Genomic DNA, 19,876 nt, shown 5'->3' on the forward strand with positions numbered 1-19,876 from the left:
TTCTCTGTTTTGACATAGACAGCGAACAGGGATGTATTTAACACATTTTAAATAAATAAAAAAAAAAAAAAAAAAAAAAAAAAAATTTGATTTATTAAATTTAATAAGGTATGAGAAAATTAATATTTAAAAAAATAATATGTAAATTATTTATTTTAAATATTATTTTTGGGGTATTGTAACGATTGGGGTTTATAGAAAATAATTTATAAGTTATATACTACATAATATTAGATATTAAAAAGTATTTGATTATTTTAAGAATTTATATACTAGAGAATTTAATAAAAATATATTTATGTGAGGGCATTTTTAATAAATTAGCATATAATAATTGTAAAAAGTTGTATTTAGTAATTTTAATGTTGTAAATAGATTTAAGTGAGCCATGTGCCTAGGCAACCAACTATACATACTCCAAGTGTCAAATTAAGAATCATAATTACGAATAAAAGTGGGGTTATATAATATATTGTTTGAAATGTGTATTTTATTAAATTAGAGTGTTAGTTACTAATTTAATTATATATTCTGATCTGAAAAGCCTAAATGTAAACAAAATTATTAATAGAAAAGAATGGAATTCTCTGGATCTCCGGAGATGGCCATGTTTGCGAAATGGTTTGTTCCAGAAAATTCAGACATGTATTAAATAGAACTGAATAGAACATGATATCTTACGAGATGGTTCTAGAAATCCAAAAACATATAAATACCCGTGATTTGGATTCAAGATGGCAGTTTTTAAGTTTTTTAGTCAGAAGTCAAGCAGTTTATTATGAAAGTTAGTTAGAGTCAGTGAATCAAGTACAAATAGTCCAATAGTTTAATATAGTGAGTTAAATGAAGATTAAAAATTATGCATATAATTTAATGCACATTTATAATTATACACAAATAATTATTGAAGATAAAAAAAGGTATATTGGAAGAAATTAAATTATATTATGGTTGGAGATTAGTATAAATCAACTTATAATAATTGGATATTGGTATATTGAAAAGAAGAATAAATATAAATGCTGTTTGCTGGTTTGGTTGGTGGTGTATAGATGCTGGTGAAGAAAAATATATCTTAAATTGGTAGAAGCTGATAATTGAAAAAAGTAATTTCACAAAAAACAAGGATAACTGAAGTACGAAGACATTCAGTGGTGATTAGAATCTATATACTTAGTGGAAAATAGTTCATTTAGGCATTCAGTGAAAGAAAGGTACAAAATTTTGTTAATATAATTTAGTTAGTGTCATAACAATTTCAATTTTGAAGATAGTTTGTTTAAATTTTAGATTGTCTATAGAATTTAATTAGTTTTATAAGAATATCAGTTTAAAGATAGTTTATTTTAAATTTACATTGACTAGGTTAGATATATATGTGTGTTTCATAATAGTTATAATAAAGATAATTTAAAAAAGTACTTCCAAGCTAATTCTTTGAGAACCGCGATAAAAACCCTATATATTATTAAAAATACTCATTGCTCATCATTCAAACAAAAAAACACATCATAACAATATATATATATATATATATATATATATATATATATATATATATATATATATATATATATATATGTTAATAAATAAGAGGATAAGTTTTGCAGATGAACAACAGAGTATTAGTACTGGCAGATCGTGTACAGATGCAATATTCGTTATAAAGCAAATTACTGAAAAATCACTAGAGTATAATAGACCAGCATTTCTGTGTCTGATACATTCTGAGGATACAGGATGGTAAACAAAGAAATAAAAATACTCTGTTACGCAGACTATGCAATATTGATAGCCTAAGATGAAGATAGTCTGCAAAGACTGGTCCACTGATTCAACATAAAAGCAAAAGAATTTAATATGACAATCCCATCTCAGAAAACTAAAACCATAGTAGTCAGCAAAGAACCAACCAGATATAAAATAGAAATTGATGGCATCAGTAGTGAACAAGTAATGAAAATAAAATACCTGAGAATTACACTGTCTAGCTATGGAGACCTGGACAATGTAATAACCATATGAGCAGTATGGAGGAGACCCGTGTCGTCAAAATAGCAAGAGATAAGTCACCAATCGGCAGAAGAAGTATCGGACGACCGGTAAAAGACGGAGTAAAAACCTTCCCTTAAGGTATTAATCTGCCAATAAACAAGCAGAATTGCTTATAAAGAGGAATAAGAAGAAGAATATTTTATATATTTTAAGAAGAAGAATAATAAGATATTTTATGTATAAAAATCTCGTGTCACAATGTATGTTCAAGCCCTATATTCAAAAACCACTGAACTGATTGCAATAAAATTTTCTGAAAGTGTATTTGTTGGTGCAACTTACGAGATAGGATATTTTTTATTTCGATGAATAATCCTATTTTTTTTTATTTTAAATTCAAAATGAATCAACTTCTTGAATACAGGGAACTCCACATATTTCCACATCCAGTCTAGAACCTCTTCTTGCATAGACCTAAGTTTTTACGATCCTGGAAGCACTCCACTGCTTCAGTGGCAAACACTAGATAGCTTATATGATAGCAATCACTACCCCATTTTAATTTCAAGTCATAAACCCGAAAATGCGGAAGTCATAAATAAATGGAAAATAGCCTAGGCAAATTGAAGGTTATTCAGTGACACTCTTTAAGACCTTTCAAACCAAATTATTTTCAAGGAAAACATCGACGCTGCCGTAGAACAATTTACAAATTGCATTCTAACTGCGGCCAACCAATGTATAGGTAAATGCACCATAAATTCCTTAAGAAAGGCCGTCTCATGGTGGAACGACTCCTGTAAACTCGTAATAAAAGAATACAAAAAGGCCCTTAATAGGTATCGCAAAACTCGTAGCATCGAAGATCTTATTTATTTTAAGAAAATGCGTGCAAAATTTAAACGAATTCTAAAGGAAAGCAAAAAAGAATCCTGGAAAAAATTCGTTAACAGCATAACTTCAGATACCCCTCCCGCCCAAGTGTGGACAAAAATTAAACAAATGAGAGGTTTAAAAACATATCGCAAAATATTCGCAATAACAGATGAAGATAGGGTCGTCACAAATGATAACCAAATAACCAAAACGCTAGCCAAATACTTTCAAAACAAAACTAAGTCTGAACCCTTTATTTCGTACCCTACAAACCACTCACCACCTAACCCTATCCAAACCAATCCAATAAACCACGCCTTCACATAGAGTTAAATTAGGCAATCTCATCAATAAAAAACTCATCTGCAGGTCCTGATCACATCCCGTCTATCTTTCTCAAACATCTACAGGCAGGAACCCTCTTGAAGCTACTTGCGCTCTACAATACGATATGGTTCAGCCAAAGCTTTCCGAGTCTTTGGTGACAGTCGCTTAACATACCCATCAGGAAAAATGACTAATCTTCTAACGCTGCCAGTGCCTACAGGCCAATCTCACTAACACGCACAATGCGCAAACTACTAGAAAAGATGATAAATAAACGTTTGCTTTGGTTTCTTGAAGAAAACAATCTAATAGGTGCAGCACAGTCGGGATTCAGACCCAATCGAAGTACGATGGATAACCTGGTACTTCTCCAAACACAAATAACCCAAGCTATGTCAAATAAGAATGAAGTCATCACAGTTGTCTTAGACTTAGAAAGTGCCTCCGACACAATACACAGAGCTGTTATTATTAGAAAACTTGAGCAACTCAATTTAACGGGAAATATTATCACCTTTATAAACAATTTCCTACAAGAGAGATAATTCAAAGTAGTTGCAAATGAGAAAACATCTACATCACATATCTCACAAAATGGAGACCCCCAAGGCTCAGTTCTCAGCCCCACACTATTCCTTCTTAGCATCAACGATATAAACTCTCTTGTACTCCCTCCAATAAAATACTCAATATACGCAGATGATCTTGTTCTTTATTGCCAAGGTAAAGCTACAAGGAGCACATGCTCTTTATTCCAAAACACTCTTAACAATCTTCATAACTGGTCCACTAAAATTGAAGTCAAATTTTCATCTGGAAAATCTAAAGTCATAAACTTCTTTAGAAGACATCACACTCACCCTACTCAACTTCACCTAAATGGCTCTCCTCTTCAAGTGGTTGATAAACACAAATTATTAGGAGTAATATTCGATAAAAGACTTACATGTAGAGATCAGATACAGAACTCATCATCAATGGGGGGAAGAAGAGAAAGTCCCCTTAAGAATTTACAGAACATTGGTCCGCACTAGGTTGGATTACGGAAGCATTCTCTACATATCTGCTTCCGATACTCACCTTAAAAGTCTAAATATAATTCACAACACTTCTTTACGCATTAGCATCGGCGCCTTTAAATCAAGTCCTTCTGAAAGTCTTTATATGGAATCTTCAGAACCTCCACTTTTTATAAGACGGCAACGTTTACTTCTGTCTTACTTCTCTAGAATTTCTGCTAATCCAAAAAACCCAGTAATTAAACTAATTATTACTCCACACCCTGTCCCAGATAATAGTCACCCTCGAGCACATTCTCTCTCACAAATTTTAAAAACTTTGCTAAAAGACACAGATCTAAAACTCAAAACTCCGTTTACTACGTCATGAATTCCCCCGTGAACCAAAAAGCTACCTACTGTCCCTACCAGCTTGAACCGATACAAAAAAGAAAAAACGCCCAGAACTCTCTTGGTACAAGCATTTGAGGACCTTATACAGACACAGCGTTATGACAAAATTCTCTACATAGATGCCTCCAAAGAAGAACAGGCCGTCGGTTGTACTGTCAGTACCTTAAATACAACAGTAGCATCATATCGGCTTTTTCCCAGATGCAGTATACACACAGCCGAACTGTATGGAATACTCAAGGCATTAAACTCGCCCATTGCTAATGAGAAATCATTAGCAATATGCACCGATTCTCTCTCCGCCATTGACTCAATCAGAAATATATACTCCATACATCCATTGTACAGTGCATCCAAAATATCTGCCAACAGCAGTCAAAAAATAGTGTTTCAGTAACTATCATCTGGATACCATCCCATGTTGGTATCAATGGAAATGAGAACGCTGATCATGCAGCAAAAGTGGCATGCTCTTTAGAAAATATGAAAAACATACAACTTCACCAAGACCTAAAGGCCAGTATCAAGAACAACGTACTAAGCACTTGGCAAACACAATGAAATGTGCAAAATACAAAACTACGCAAAATTCAATCAACTGTTATCTCCATAATCATGCCTCACATGAGTAAAAAAGACAATATTATTATCAGAAGACTCAGAATACGTCACACTCGTCTTACCCATGGATATCTGATGTCGTCTGAAAACCATCCTCGCTGTGAACATTGTAATGAGTCCTTAACAGTCTAGCACATATTACTAGAATGCGTCCACTACAAACCTCAAAGAGACTACTACACCTTTCAAAATAATTTAAGTGATCTACTTGGTTCTACAAACATATACAGTGCCATAATTCGTTTCCTAAAAGACTGTCACCTTTACTACTTAGTTTAATTATATCAAGATGTTGTTAATGTATCCTAACTTGTATATAAACAGATTGTATATGTGTAATACCAGTGTCAATGGTCCATAGTTGCCGAGAGACTTTAATTTAAAATAAAAAAAAAATTCAAACTGTTTTATACGACTTCGCCGCAGTTTTAGTTAATTTGATCCGTTTGTTAAACGTCATTTTATAATATTTAATAACTACATATAAAATATTATCAAATAACGTTAAACAAAAGTCAGTGTCTGTTTTTATAACTTTTTTTTATAATAAATCGAGAACGACTGAGTCGATTTAGCTTATTTTGCGTTTGAAATAACTATTTGAAGTCCTAGGAAGGTCTAATAAGTAAAAAAATATGATGAAATTATAAGGAGAATAGTAGAAACAACGGTTCTATTTTCTAATTACAACAGTTACATTATATCCTTATACAAAATGTTTTATAAGACTCCTACCTCTACTACAGTGATAGTTAATTTAAACATAAAGTGACGTTTAATAAATGTCATGTCTACTTATTTACTTTTTTCGTTTAGCATAAACTCGACAAAATATGATACAGGAAAATAGTAAAAGAAGTTTTATTTTCCCATACAAAGAGTTAATAATCCATAATAATACTGATCTATACGATATACCATTAGATATCAACTTTTATTATTTGTACATAAAGTGTTTTAGAAAAATGTGATTTTTACTTGAGAGTAAAATTTTTTTTTATTTTGACAGAATTATGTATGATTAAAATTAAAAATAATTTTGAAATACTCAACATTGTTTATTTACATGTAAAATACGATTTTCATTATTTTCTCTGCAATAAAATTAAAAATATAAATTTTTGCGTTAACTCAATACATTTTAACAATTTTAAATTTAATAAAAGAATTCTAAATAAATTTTAAAATCTACTGAGAATGTTAAAAAATGTTAAAATCTAATTGAGCATAATAATCCATAAAATTTTCCATATATATTTTTATCGTAATTGTACTATATTTTAATCGTAATTTATGATCATTTAGTCGTTGAGTTGCGCCAAATTTGAACAACTTACAGTTGTTGATTAAAAAAATTGTTCAATGGTGGTCGAACAACACATTTAGTACTCAAGCTGCCATTACACGTTTATAGCAAACCAAAGGCAATATGCAACATTACATAAACAAGTGTAATGGTTGCAATGGTGCAAACGATTTCCGTTATCATCTGGGATAACTGTACTATGGCTCATAAAGATTCACTCGAAGCATTACATAGAGGTATGCAAGATTTAAACTATTCGGTGATGCTACTGTATGGTAACATCCGACAGGCATTACCTGTTATTCCTCTCTTTACATAAATGCAGGTGAGATTCATGCATGTTTAACACAATCGATTTTATGGCGGAATGTAAAAACAGTTCGATTTAACATTAAGATAAGAGTATAAGTGCAAAATGATATATCGGCGCAAATCTTTCCAAACATTTGCTAAATGTTGGAAACGGTAAAATAAAACTGCATCCAAATACACAATGCAGCAAACTTCTAGATAATTTCTGCACTTTTTTTGAAAACAAACATGAATTAATTGTACAAAGATTCACTTTTAGATTGTGTTGAGAAAGCCTTCCGTAAGCTTGACTAAGCTAAAAGAGTTTTACTTTTATTAGCTGAAAATAAATTGACTGCATTCCCCAGGAAAAAAAATAGTTTACATAATTAACAATCACGGCATATTTATAATCATGTACATATTCATAATTATGTATACAAAATTTAAGAATTAGCTAAATAGGGAACATTGATAGGAACCAGTTTCTCCATCAACCTTATATTATATGTCTTTAATAAGGGATTCGCCTATGCATGAGTGGGATGCATCGATTTTATAGCGGATGTAAGTTGAAATAAAGTTTGTGTCTTCGTGTTTCAGAATTTTAATAAAACGTGTAGTGAAAATAAGATAAGTAGATGCTAGGAATTCAAATAAAGGCAATCTTTATAGGTAGTGGTAATATTACAAAAATTAACTTTAAGAAATATATCAACAATTACCAAAGGAAAGTGACTAGTTTTTGAATAACGTTCTTTGTTTATATAATTTTTAATTAAAAATTACTTATTAAAGTAAACAAACAAAATCTAAAAGTAAGATATATCTTATATATTACATTTAAAAATAAATGTGCTTGTAAACCAATAAAAAATCCATTTTTATCAATATATTCCAACTGTTTTTAACATAAATACAATACACAATGGTTTGTATAATATTGATTGATTGGTATGTTTCTTTCCTACAGTAGGTGTAAGAGTCTTCGACTTGGATGCGATCAAAAGCCTTTGTCAGGTCTATAAAACATATATATGCTGGATAATTGTACTCGATGGCTTTTTCTGTGATTTATCTTGTACATAGACGCCGTATCTAGTACAGATACGGCGTCTACGCAGGATCTTCCGGATCTAAATCCTTGTTGTTCATCTGAGAAAGTTGTTAGTTTATTGATTTTTTGTTGGTTAGGACTTTTGTGGTAAGCTTAAGTGCGATGTTCAGTAGATTTACCCCTCTATAATTTTTGGGATCTTCTTTATCTACTTTCTTGAACATTGGTATCATTATGCTGTTTCTCCATGCGTCTGGTATCTTGCAGTGCAATATTAGTTTTTGAATAAGTTTTGTCATCTCTATGGTTATACTTTCTCCTTCGTGTTTTATAAGCTCGTTGGTTATTCCGTCTGGTCCTGGTGACTTTCTATTTTTAAGTGAATTTATGGCTAACTCTACTCTCTGAAAACTGATTTCCATTTCGTGTCTTAATTTAGGTACGTTATTGTGTTGATAATTATTTTTCTTTCCTTTATCAGTTTCGTCAGGTATTTTTCCTATTCGTCTGCTGGTATGTTATTGTATTTCTTCAATTCTGCCATTTCTTTTCGTTGGTTTCTCATAAATCTCCATATTTGTTTTTGTGTACCGTAGAAGTCGCTTTCCATCCTTTTTGTAACGTGTTCCCAGTGTTCTTTTTTGTTCTTCTTACCAAGTGCTTTGTTTTATTTCGTATTCTTCTATGGGTACCTGGGGATTCTGGAGTAATTGATGTTTTGTACTTTGTGTAAGCCTCTCGTTTCTCTTTACATTTCTCATTTATTTCTTTTCTAAACCATGGTGTATTGTTATTGTTTCTTTTGTTCAGTATGACTTTGCGTTTTCCTAGAGCTTCTGTTGCTGCCTCTTCAATGTTTTTAATTTTTTCCCAGCTCACGTTTATATCTTCGATGTCGTCTATTTGTTTCAGCTGTATCTTCTGTGCTAACCTCCTTTGGTATATTTCTCTTGTAGAGTCGTTTCACAGTGATTCTTTATTTGAGGTACTGTGAGTCATAATTGGAATAATAGGACCAAAGATACATAACTAAGACCATTTTAACATACTACTGTGTTTAATTTTTCTGTCCCATTACATTCTATTAGTTAAATCCTATCATTTGGGGTACTGTCCGTCACGATTGGACTAATAGAACTAAAAATATATAACTTAGGTGTATTCAATAAAACTCGTCCTAATAATATCGTTAATTTTTTTTTTCTAAAATTGTTCAAACAATTTATATGATTAATTTAATATTAAATTTATTTACAAAAGACACATTCGTAATGCACGAAAAGAGTACCCCCTCCACTATTTCCAGCTTAACGAATGGGAACTCCACAGTTTCAAGCTTTGTGGACGACTCTGTTCAAAGGCAATCTTTTTTAAACATTGTACATTAAAACTTTAGTTGTTAATTTTATACATGCCGCCAATTTGTTTTAACTGTTATCAACAAATAAGCCCTTTTGACATGCAGCTGTAATTGATATATCTATCTCATCGTATTCTATTGGTTCAATTCTATCATTTGGGGTAATGTACGTCACGATTGGACTAATAGGACCGAAGATACGTAAGTAAGGCCCTGTTGACATGCTGCTGTATTTGATTTTTCTGTTTCATTTGGAGGTACTGTACGTCTCGATTGGAATTATAGAACTGAAATAATTAACTAAGGCCTTTTTGACATGTTGATATATTTGATTTTTCTATATATATTATATATATTGTTATGTTTCTTCTTTCCCAACCAAACAAAAATAAATAAAAAAATCCATCGAAATAAAATTTCAAGATATCAATATAAACAAATTGTATATAGTAATTTAAGATAAGATTTAGTGTAGATAAGAATAGAAATTTGTTTGGCAAACGACCTTTTTCTGTTTCAAACAAAATTATCAAAAAACCTTTGTTTAGAATTAGAAGACATTTTACCTGTGAGCTAATCTTTTCATTGTTTGTATAGTCGAGTATTAAATGACCATATTCTAATCTTTTGAAATATGTATAAATGATGTATTGAAAAGACCAATTTTAAAGTAAGCTATTTAGTTTTTCTCTGAAACCGAAATTAGGCTTTTCCAAAATCATGGTAAACACAATTTGAGCTTTTGATTGGACGGTCTTTTTTAAATGGGAATTTGTGAGTCGATTATGAGAGAGGAGAAGTTAGTCATATTTTGGTCTTCGAAAGGAAACAGTTGTTTGTCTCAAGATAGGGTGTGGTTCGTGAGTTTGGATACCGGCGTAACGAAAAGAAGTGAATAGTTTGAAGAAGGAAGAAGGAGATAACAAGTAGATTAAAAGAGGTCCTTGTATCTACCGTGGGCATTTTATAAAGTATATGTGAAAGTATTCTTACGGCATCAAGTTGACAAAAGGAGGTCCTGGTGTCATAAATAAGTAGCGGAGTTTGGAGAAGTGAATCAGGTGTTTTTTGTGTAGTCTGCAGGAGGTTTGCAGAGACGTTAAGAAGGAGCCGAGGTGCCAAAGAGGGGAGATCACATCTTTGAGGAGACTGGACTTTTCTGGGTATGTTCCAACATACAACTCAAGAAGAAAATAAACTGTAAGTGTTTGTACAATTGAATTTTATATCTGTGAAGGATCGTTTCGACATCATGGTCATTAGCATTCAAATTTAAGAACTGAGGTTTTGTTAGGCTAATCAAAAGTTTAAAGTTTTGTGGTTTCTTTTTTCAAGTAAAGAAAATTTTAAGTAAAATTGGTTTTTCACGTAATATAAATGTATGTAGCTTTATAATCTTATTATCATAATAATTTGATTTATTTTCTTGTATGCTGATTGATAAGATAACGACAGAATTTAATAATTGTTTTATTCGTTCATATAACATAAAGAAACGTAAATCTTTGTAATATAATATATTTGTATTCTTATCCTTTTTTCTCTATCCCGATAAAAGACAACTAGAAAATCTTTTGAATCCATCGAACACAGGTAATATAAGGATTATTTTACTTTTGATAACAAATAAGTTATAATTCTTTTTTATTGGCTCAATAAAGTTTGAACTCAAAATAAACAATCATAACAAATGGCGTCCAACGTGGGGCGTAGAAAGTATTTCTAGTTAAAATTTAAACGGATAGAGAAAGAAAGCAGATTGATTGAAAATTTATTTGCCGATGGTTAAAGTTTATAATGTTTGGTTTTATGACATTACATTTCAAATTTCTCTAGGTACAAATTTTTACATGACATAATTTATGATATTTGATTGATTTTTACAACTGACAAAAGTTTTAAAATTTTATTGCATTTATTTGAATTTATTGCATTTGGGATAAGAGGAAAAGTTTTCGTCTTTGCAACATTACTCAAATTTCATATTTGGCGGGGATATTATTGCACAAATTTCAAAGCTTCACATTTGGCGGGGATAAATAATCTAACGAACATGTCGACCACAAGGAGTCAAAGCAAAATGCAAGAAAGAAACGAGGATAACAGATTAGAAGAAACAATTGTTGAAGAAGGATCGAATAATGAAGGAAATGCTACAATAATGGAGGAAAGAAAAGAAACAGGGATGCTGGAAAAATTATTAGAAATGATGCAAATACAGACACAAACAATAGAGAAAAACCAAATTGAAACATCAAAGAAAATTGATAGAAATCAACAAGAAACATCACTAAAAATGGATGAAACAAAACAGACAATGGAAGAAAACCAACGGGAAACAAGGCAAGCAATAGAACTAAATAACAGAAATATAGAGCAGCGTTTCGAAAACTATGAACAAAAATTAGAAGAAAATGATAGGAAAATGGAAAAGCGTTTGGACAAATATGAAAATGAGGTAAAAGTCTGTTTAGAAAAAGTCAGAGAAGAAACAGAGAGGAAACTAGAGATGCAGAGAGAAGAAATAGAAACTAAAATGAAAGATATTAAGACTGTACAAAAAAAGGAATTAGAACAGTTAGAAACAAAATTTGAAATGACGTTACAAGAAGACAAGAAAGAAATAGAAAAACAAATTGAGGATATCAGAAAACAACGAGAGATGGGAGACAGGAGAGAAGTACTCATCCAAAGTCCGGGTGACATAAAAATACAGTTTGGCGGGGACGTAAAAAAATTACACACAGTAATTTTCATCAACAATTTAAAAAAGAAAGTACGACATATCGATAATTTCGAAACAGCAAAGGAAACGATAAGGAACCATCTTAGAGATGAGGCAAGTTTATGGTTTGATAGTAAAGAAGAAGAATTGCAAAATTGGCAAACATTTGAACAAAAATTTCTGAATTATTTCTGGGGGAAAATACAACAGTTAGAGATAAACAAGGAATTACAAAATGGGAGATACCAGGATAGTATAGGTATATCAGAAAAAACATATGCCCTACAACTATACAACAATGCAAGACACTTACATTACAACTATTCGTCCGAACAGCTAGTGGAACTAATAGCCAGACATTTTGAAGATACCTTAGAAGATCACATAACTCTACAAAACTACAAAGATATTGACAGTTTATGTCAATTCTTACAAATACGAGAAGCTAAATTAAGAGAAAGAAAAATGAGGAGAACGCAAGAAAATTATAGACAACGAGAAAATCAAGACTATAGAGATAGAGGGCAAAACTTTAGGAGAGAGTACACAAGAAGAGAATTTGTCCCGAGGAGGGAAAACGAAAGTAGAGACAACGGAAGAGTAAATTATGAACAAAGAAATCGGCAATGGAACGAAAACAGATATCGAGAGAACCAGAATAGAAACAACACTCGCACATATCAGGAAAACCGAAATAATAATAGAACGAATGAACCGGAAAATCGCGGAAACCGATACGGGTCCGAGAGACCAAGAGAAAATAGAAGAGCGGTCAACAACACACACATATAGGAATATGAGGATGAGAGACAAAGCGACAGAAGTAGAAGCGAACAAGAACAGCAAGCGTCCTTTTCACGAAGGCGCTCACTAAAGACAAAGAAACAAACAGGAATTTTTTGTCACCCGAAGGAATTTATTAAATTGGCAGAAAATAAGGACAAAATAAGTGGAGCAAATCTGAAATTTGTAGATGGTTTTATCAACGAGACACCGATTAAAATTATGATTGATACTGGATCGGAAATGACACTGATTAACAGAAAACTAATAGAGGAAGTTAATTTAACGAATTTGATCTACAAAATACCACGGGTAAATTTGGTGGGTGCAAATAAACGGACATTGGCAACGATAAATGAGGGAATACGAGTGAAAGTACGATTGGATAAGAAAATTTATGCACTACAATGTGTTGTGATGCCAAACATGTCGCATGATATGATCGTAGGAGTGGATGAATTGGCAGAAAAACATGTGGTGATAGATTTCAAAAATAACACGATGAAAATCACAGAGGAAAAAGAAGAAGAACAGGACAGTCAGGAAAATGGACATGGGAAAAAGAAAATTGATAATTCGGAAAAAGAACAAACAGTGGAAATGAATTTGGCAACGAAGCGAGGACAAAGAAGAAAAGGAAGAAAACTTAAGAAAAGGATAAAGGAAGTCACTACCGGAGATTCCTCAAAAGAAGGGATAAGCCCCGAAGAAGAAAAAGAAATAGTGTCAACAAAGGAAAATGAAAAGGATATGATTAAAACAGTGGTATTTAAGGAAGAGATTGATGAAAAAGAGGAGGAAAAATGTGCAATAAATATGTGTCAAGAATCTGAGGAAAAAGAAAGAAAATTGATATCTGGAGAAGAAAAAGAAAATGAGGTGAGTCTGATGTTAAAAGAACACGAAACTTTAATAAATGAGGAAAACAGAGTGGCAAAAAAGCACCAACATTCTTTTGAGGTTAAAAACTTGGGAAACTTTTAATCGAAGACGTACCCGATCCCATATAAATATCGACAACAGGTGAAAGAAGAAATTAAAAAAATGTTGGAAGACTATTCTTTATTGTTTTTGCATAGAGAAAAATCCCTAAATAATTCAGTAATTTTTATCATATGCAAAGGCGGGGATTTGTTATGTTTCTTCTTTCCCAACCAAAGAAAAATAAATAAAAAAATCCATCGAAATAAAATTTCAAGATATCAATATAAACAAATTGTATATAGTAATTTAAGATAAGATTTAGTGTAGATAAGAATAGAAATTTGTTTGGCAAACGACCTTTTTCCGTTTCAAACAAAATTATCAAAAAACCTTTGTTTAGAATTAGAAGACATTTTACCTGTGAGTTAATCTTTTCATTGTTTGTATAGTCGAGTATTAAATGACCATATTCTAATCTTTTGAAATATGTATAAATGATGTATTGAAAAACCAATTTTAAAGTAAGCTATTTAGTTTTTCTCTGAAACCGAAATTAGGCTTTTCCAAAATCATGGTAAACACAATTTGAGCTTTTGATTGGACGGTCTTTTTTAAATGGGAATTTGTGAGTCGATCATGAGAGGAGAAGTTAGTAATATTTTGGTCATCGAAAGGAAACAGTCGTTTGTCTCAAGATAGGGTGTGGTTCGTGAGTTTGGATACCGGCGTAACGAAAAGAAGTGAATAGTTTGAAGAAGGAGATAACAAGTAGATTAAAAGAGGTCCTTGTATCTACCGTGGGCATTTTATAAAGTATATGTGAAAGTATTCTTACGGCATCAAGTTGACAAAAGGAGGTATTGGTGTCATAAATAAGTAGCGGAGTTTGGAGAAGTGAATCAGATGTTTTTTGTGTAGTCTGCAGGAGGTTTGCAGAGACGTTAAGAAGGAGCAGAGGTGCCAAAGAGGGGAGATCACATCTTTGAGGAGACTGGACTTTTCTGGGTATGTTCCAACATACAACTCAAGAAGAAAATAAACTGTAAGTGTTTGTACAATTGAATTTTATATCTGTGAAGGATCGTTTCGACATCATGGTCATTAGCATTCAAATTTAAGAACTGAGGTTTTGTTAGGCTAATCAAAAGTTTAAAGTTTTGTGGTTTCTTTTTTCAAGTAAAGAAAATTTTAAGTAAAATTGGTTTTTCACGTAATATAAATGTATGTAGCTTTATAATCTTATTATCATAATAATTTGATTTATTTTCTTGTATGCTGATTGATAAGTTATAATTCTTTTTTATTGGCTCAATAAACTAAGTTTGAACTCAAAATAAACAATCATAACAATATATATATATATATATATATATATATATATATATATATATATATATATATATATATATATACCCTCAAAATGACTATTTAGTTGTAAGATAATTGTTGAAAGTGAGATATACATTTTTAGGGATATAGCGGGTAAACGGTAAAACACTGTACCATTATTTTGGACTCTTACATTTTCTGACATAAACTTAGTAAGGGATAAAAAAAAGAAAGCTGATATTTTAAAGTACTGACACGGCATGAAATCTCTAACTATTGAGATGATTAGACTTCTTGTAACAAGTACGGGAAAAAGTGATTAAGGTCTTGTGAAGTGGCATCGATATTATACAGATGCCACTTTGCAAGACGATGCAAAATTTCCAAAATATTTCCGGGATTAGTACAATTAAACCTAAAGCTAAAATTAATACTATTATAATAATTGATATTAAACTCACCAGCCTTCCGGGTTGAATCACCTAGCAATTTTCATTGCGCCGAGCTTTCGACATCCTCTTTGATGTCTTCTTCAGGGCTTTCGAGAGCTCAGTCTCACGAGTCTTCCAGACACTGCTGTACCACATCAGTAGTGAAGTGATAAGCTCTGAAGGAAACATCAGAGTGGATGTTGAAAGCTTGACGCAATGAAAATCAACGCCCCTCAAGTGTAACATAATTAACCTCTACGGGGAGGAAATTGTACGAGATATCATAAGATACAAAAAACTATGATCAAAGCGAGATAAGTTTTTATGCAACCTTACGTTTTTAGAACGATGCCATGACGAAAACATTATACCGGCTTCTATGAAGTTTAGTTTCCACAAAAACAACTAGAAAATCAAAAATATTTTAAGAAGCGATCTCTCTTATTAGAGAAGCGATCCATGATACCAGACGAGACATCGACAAAGTGAACTCAGAGTCATTACTGACTCTGTGTAGAGAGTGTGAAATTTTTTTGATAAACTTACAAACTTCCGAGCAGAAACAGACTCTGACCTTACTAAGAAAAAAGAATTTAAAAAGTTTCAAAAATCTTTCTTCAAAAAGAAAGAAAAACCACAAACAGAAACAAACAAGTTAGTTTATAACTTTTTAAATCTGACTTTGGATGAAGCCACGAATAGTGTTCTATCAAAAGGTTTCAATTTTGCTGTTGCACCTGCACTAATTCCCGTCGAAAATATCATTAAAGAGGTTAAGACTACTATTACTAATCTCCCAGCAGCAACAGCCGAGATCATACGCCAAGATGTATCAAAAATATTAAGAACAGCCAAACCACCAAAAAGAAATTTAACTCATGAAAAAAGACGCCTTACACAATTTGAAAAACAACAAAGAAATCATTGTGCCCCCAGCTAACAAAGGCAATGTCACGGTAGTAATGGATACTCAAGACTACGAATCAAAAATAAATGACATCCTAAACAATACGACATATGAAAGAATCTCGTTGAACTCCACAACATATCTAGAAAAAGTAACAAAAGCCAAGATTAAAGGCTCAGACATCAAGAAAGAACATCAGTTGCATCTCATACCCAGAGAGGAGTCGTCAAGATGTTCAAAACTTTACGACCTACCCAAGGTATATAAGGCAGGATTACCATTGCGACCAATAGTTAGTTCTATCGGATCTCCTCTACAACCACGGGCAAGGAAAAAGCGGATTCTTACGTCAAGAATATAAGCCACTTCATCGAACGTATAAAAGATGTGACTCTTTAACCGAGAGACTTGTTAGTTAGCTTTAATGTGGTTTCACTTTTTACGAATGTTCCTATAGATGAATCATTACAAATTATAAGCAGAAAGTATCCAATAGCACACAAAACTATAAACAAGTTGAAGGAGCACCGATGGGTTCACCACTGTCACTGGTAATAGCAAACCTGTTTATGCAAGAAATAGAACAGCGAGCAATAGAAACAGCCGAACACAAACCCAAACTTTGGCTTAGGTACGTGGATGATACTTTTATAATCAGGACACATGAAGAAAAAAAAACTAAAGGTATTTTTAGAACACACCAATAATATACACCATAAAATCCAGTTTACTATGGAACTGGAAGAAAACAAACAACTACCATTTTTAGATGTGTTAATAATAAAGAAGGAAGAGGGGCACACAGGACAAACAGTATACCGAAAACACACACATACCGACATATACCTACATGCCGATTCACATCACCATCCTGCACAATTACATTCAGTCATTAAAACCCTGATGACGCGATGAAAATGCTCATAATGCTCAAAAAAGAATCAAGGATCCAACAGAAAAACCAATTGTAAAAGCCATTTTACCATATGTAAAGGGTACAATAGAGAAAATACGGAGAGTGCTGAAAAAACACAAATAGAAACGATATTTAATACCGACAGAAAAATCTCAACCATTTTACCATCTGCCAAAACAAAAATATCGTTAGAAAATCAAGAAGTACACGAGATTCCATGTGAGGACTGTGACAAATCGTACATCGGACAGACCAACCGAGGAATCAATGTTAGACGAGAATAACATCGAAATTCCATCGAAAGAAGAGAAAAAACGTCGTCCCTTGCCCAACATGTCTCAAACACAGGACATACAATAAACCTGAACCAAACCACGATGCTAGCTAATATTGAAATTAAAAGAAAACGCGAAATCGGAGAATCAACAGAAATAGAAAAAAAAATCCCAACAGTATAAACCAAAGAGATAATTCTCAAAGGCTTCCAACAACATGAAAAACGGTATTAAAGAAAAAGTCAAAAATACATTAGACCACAAGATCGACTAGTAGGACCCCGCCTACCTTTACATCCTATACACGGGCAGGACCAATCACAAGAAGCCTTGCGGCTATAAAAAGTAAACGCATCGACCAACAGAGTCAGTAGTCATCCAGAGTTCAGCGTTCACAGCTGAACAGTTCAGATGTGCGAAACGAAGCTAGGATACCGTCGAGGAGCTGCAGTGACCGAGTCAAAACCAGACTTTTTAGTCTGACCGTGACCGTCTAGTTTTGCCTAGAGTGTGAACAACCGCATGTAAGGACACTAGGTGGCACCCAGAAGCCGTGCTGGCAACGGACCAGACGGTTGACAAAAAAGATTTCTTTCAAGAAGGTTAGGATATCCGTCCACAAAAATGGATCGGTCACGATCCCCGCCTGAAAAAAGGCATCCCCCAACCCCTATGGTTACAGTGAGAGGAAACTCGACTGCAAAATATACGACGCATTGCCCTCAGAAGACGACAATACCAATTATGAGATATTCAACGAACTGCCAATGGACGACAGCATCACCGACGGGGGCTTCAAACGTCCCAAGAACAAAAAGAAAAGGACAAAAGACCGCGCGGAAGGAAACAGCGAAACCGAAACCATAACAACAGATGACGACATACAGAAGGAAAAACGGCCAACGAACAAGAGACTTAGGCGGAGAAGTAGTGAAGACGAAAAATCTGAACTACAGGCTTTGAGAACCCTCCTAAAAGAAAAGGACGACAAAATGACGGCCCTTAGAAAGAAAGTTGAAGAATTGCAGGACGCAATGGTTGCCTCGCAAAGGTCAATTATTGACCATATGGATAATAAGTTCAAGCAGTTAAACGAAGAAAAAACCAAACCAAAAGAAGATAGCCTGGAAACCCAGGTCACAAAGAAGAAAGAGGAAAACCTGAAAACTCAGGCCATAAAGAAGACAAAATCTACAAAGACAAAGAAACAAACAGCCGAAAAAAGACAAAAAAGAAGATTTTACTCCTCTTACTCTGGAAAAATGACACAAAACCAACGTGGACTCCGAAACCGACTGTACAACAAAGAACAAAACATAATCACAACGAATAAGCTATCCATAAGTGGGAGAGAAACGCTAATCCAAGCAAAAAGCCTCGAAGATTATAGAAAGATGTGAAAGGTGAAGATCATATAAAACTTCTATGAAACAACCCCAATACAGTGGATAGCCTTCCCATTAGAGGAAGATATAAAACCAGGAATGGTCTTAAGACCTACGCTATGCGGACGACACAGTGATTATAACTGATAAATTAGAAGATCAGCAGTTATTACTTGATAGGTTGAATAGCATAGGTAAAAAATATGGCCTCAAAATCAACATTTTGAAAACGAAATATATGGTCATTAGCAGAAACCCTCCAGAAAACCCGGTAATATGCATAGGTGATGATCGCATAAAACGCGTGAAAACTTTTAAATACCTTGGCACCACAATCAATGACCAATCGGATCCACAACAAGAGATAAAAACCCGAATACAAATGGCAAGACAAGCTTTTGTAAAATTCAGACCGCTCCTATGTAATCAAAACCTAAATTTCGAAATACGCTACAGAATGGTCAAGTGCTACATATGGTCCATCTTGCTTTATGGCATGAAAACGTGGACTTTGAAAAAAACATCTATCAATAAACTTGAACCATTTGAAATGTGGTCATTAAGAAGAATGATGCGCATACCTTGGATGGATAGAGTTCGAAACGATGATGTCCTTAAGAGAGCCGGCGTGGAAAGAGAACTCTTTAAATTAAATAAAAAACGCAAGATTGGTTACCTTGGGCACATATTGAGAGGAGCAAAATATGAAATACCACAGTTAATCCTACAAGGGAAGATCGAAGGTAGGAGAGGAGAGAGTTGCAGGCCGCAAACAATTATCCTGGTTAAGGAATATTAAAGAATGGACAGGAATACACAATACAGGCGAGCTGTGTCACGCCGCCAAGAACAGAATTCTAGTAATGAGATAGTCGCCTACGCACTTTGGTGTATGGCAGGTTAAGAAGAAGAAGGTTTTAAGAGGACTACCTCCCACTACGAACACGACAGAAATG

The sequence above is a fragment of the Diabrotica undecimpunctata genome, chromosome 6 (genome assembly GCF_040954645.1).
Source record: "Diabrotica undecimpunctata isolate CICGRU chromosome 6, icDiaUnde3, whole genome shotgun sequence".
Lineage (NCBI taxonomy): Eukaryota > Metazoa > Arthropoda > Insecta > Coleoptera > Chrysomelidae > Diabrotica > Diabrotica undecimpunctata.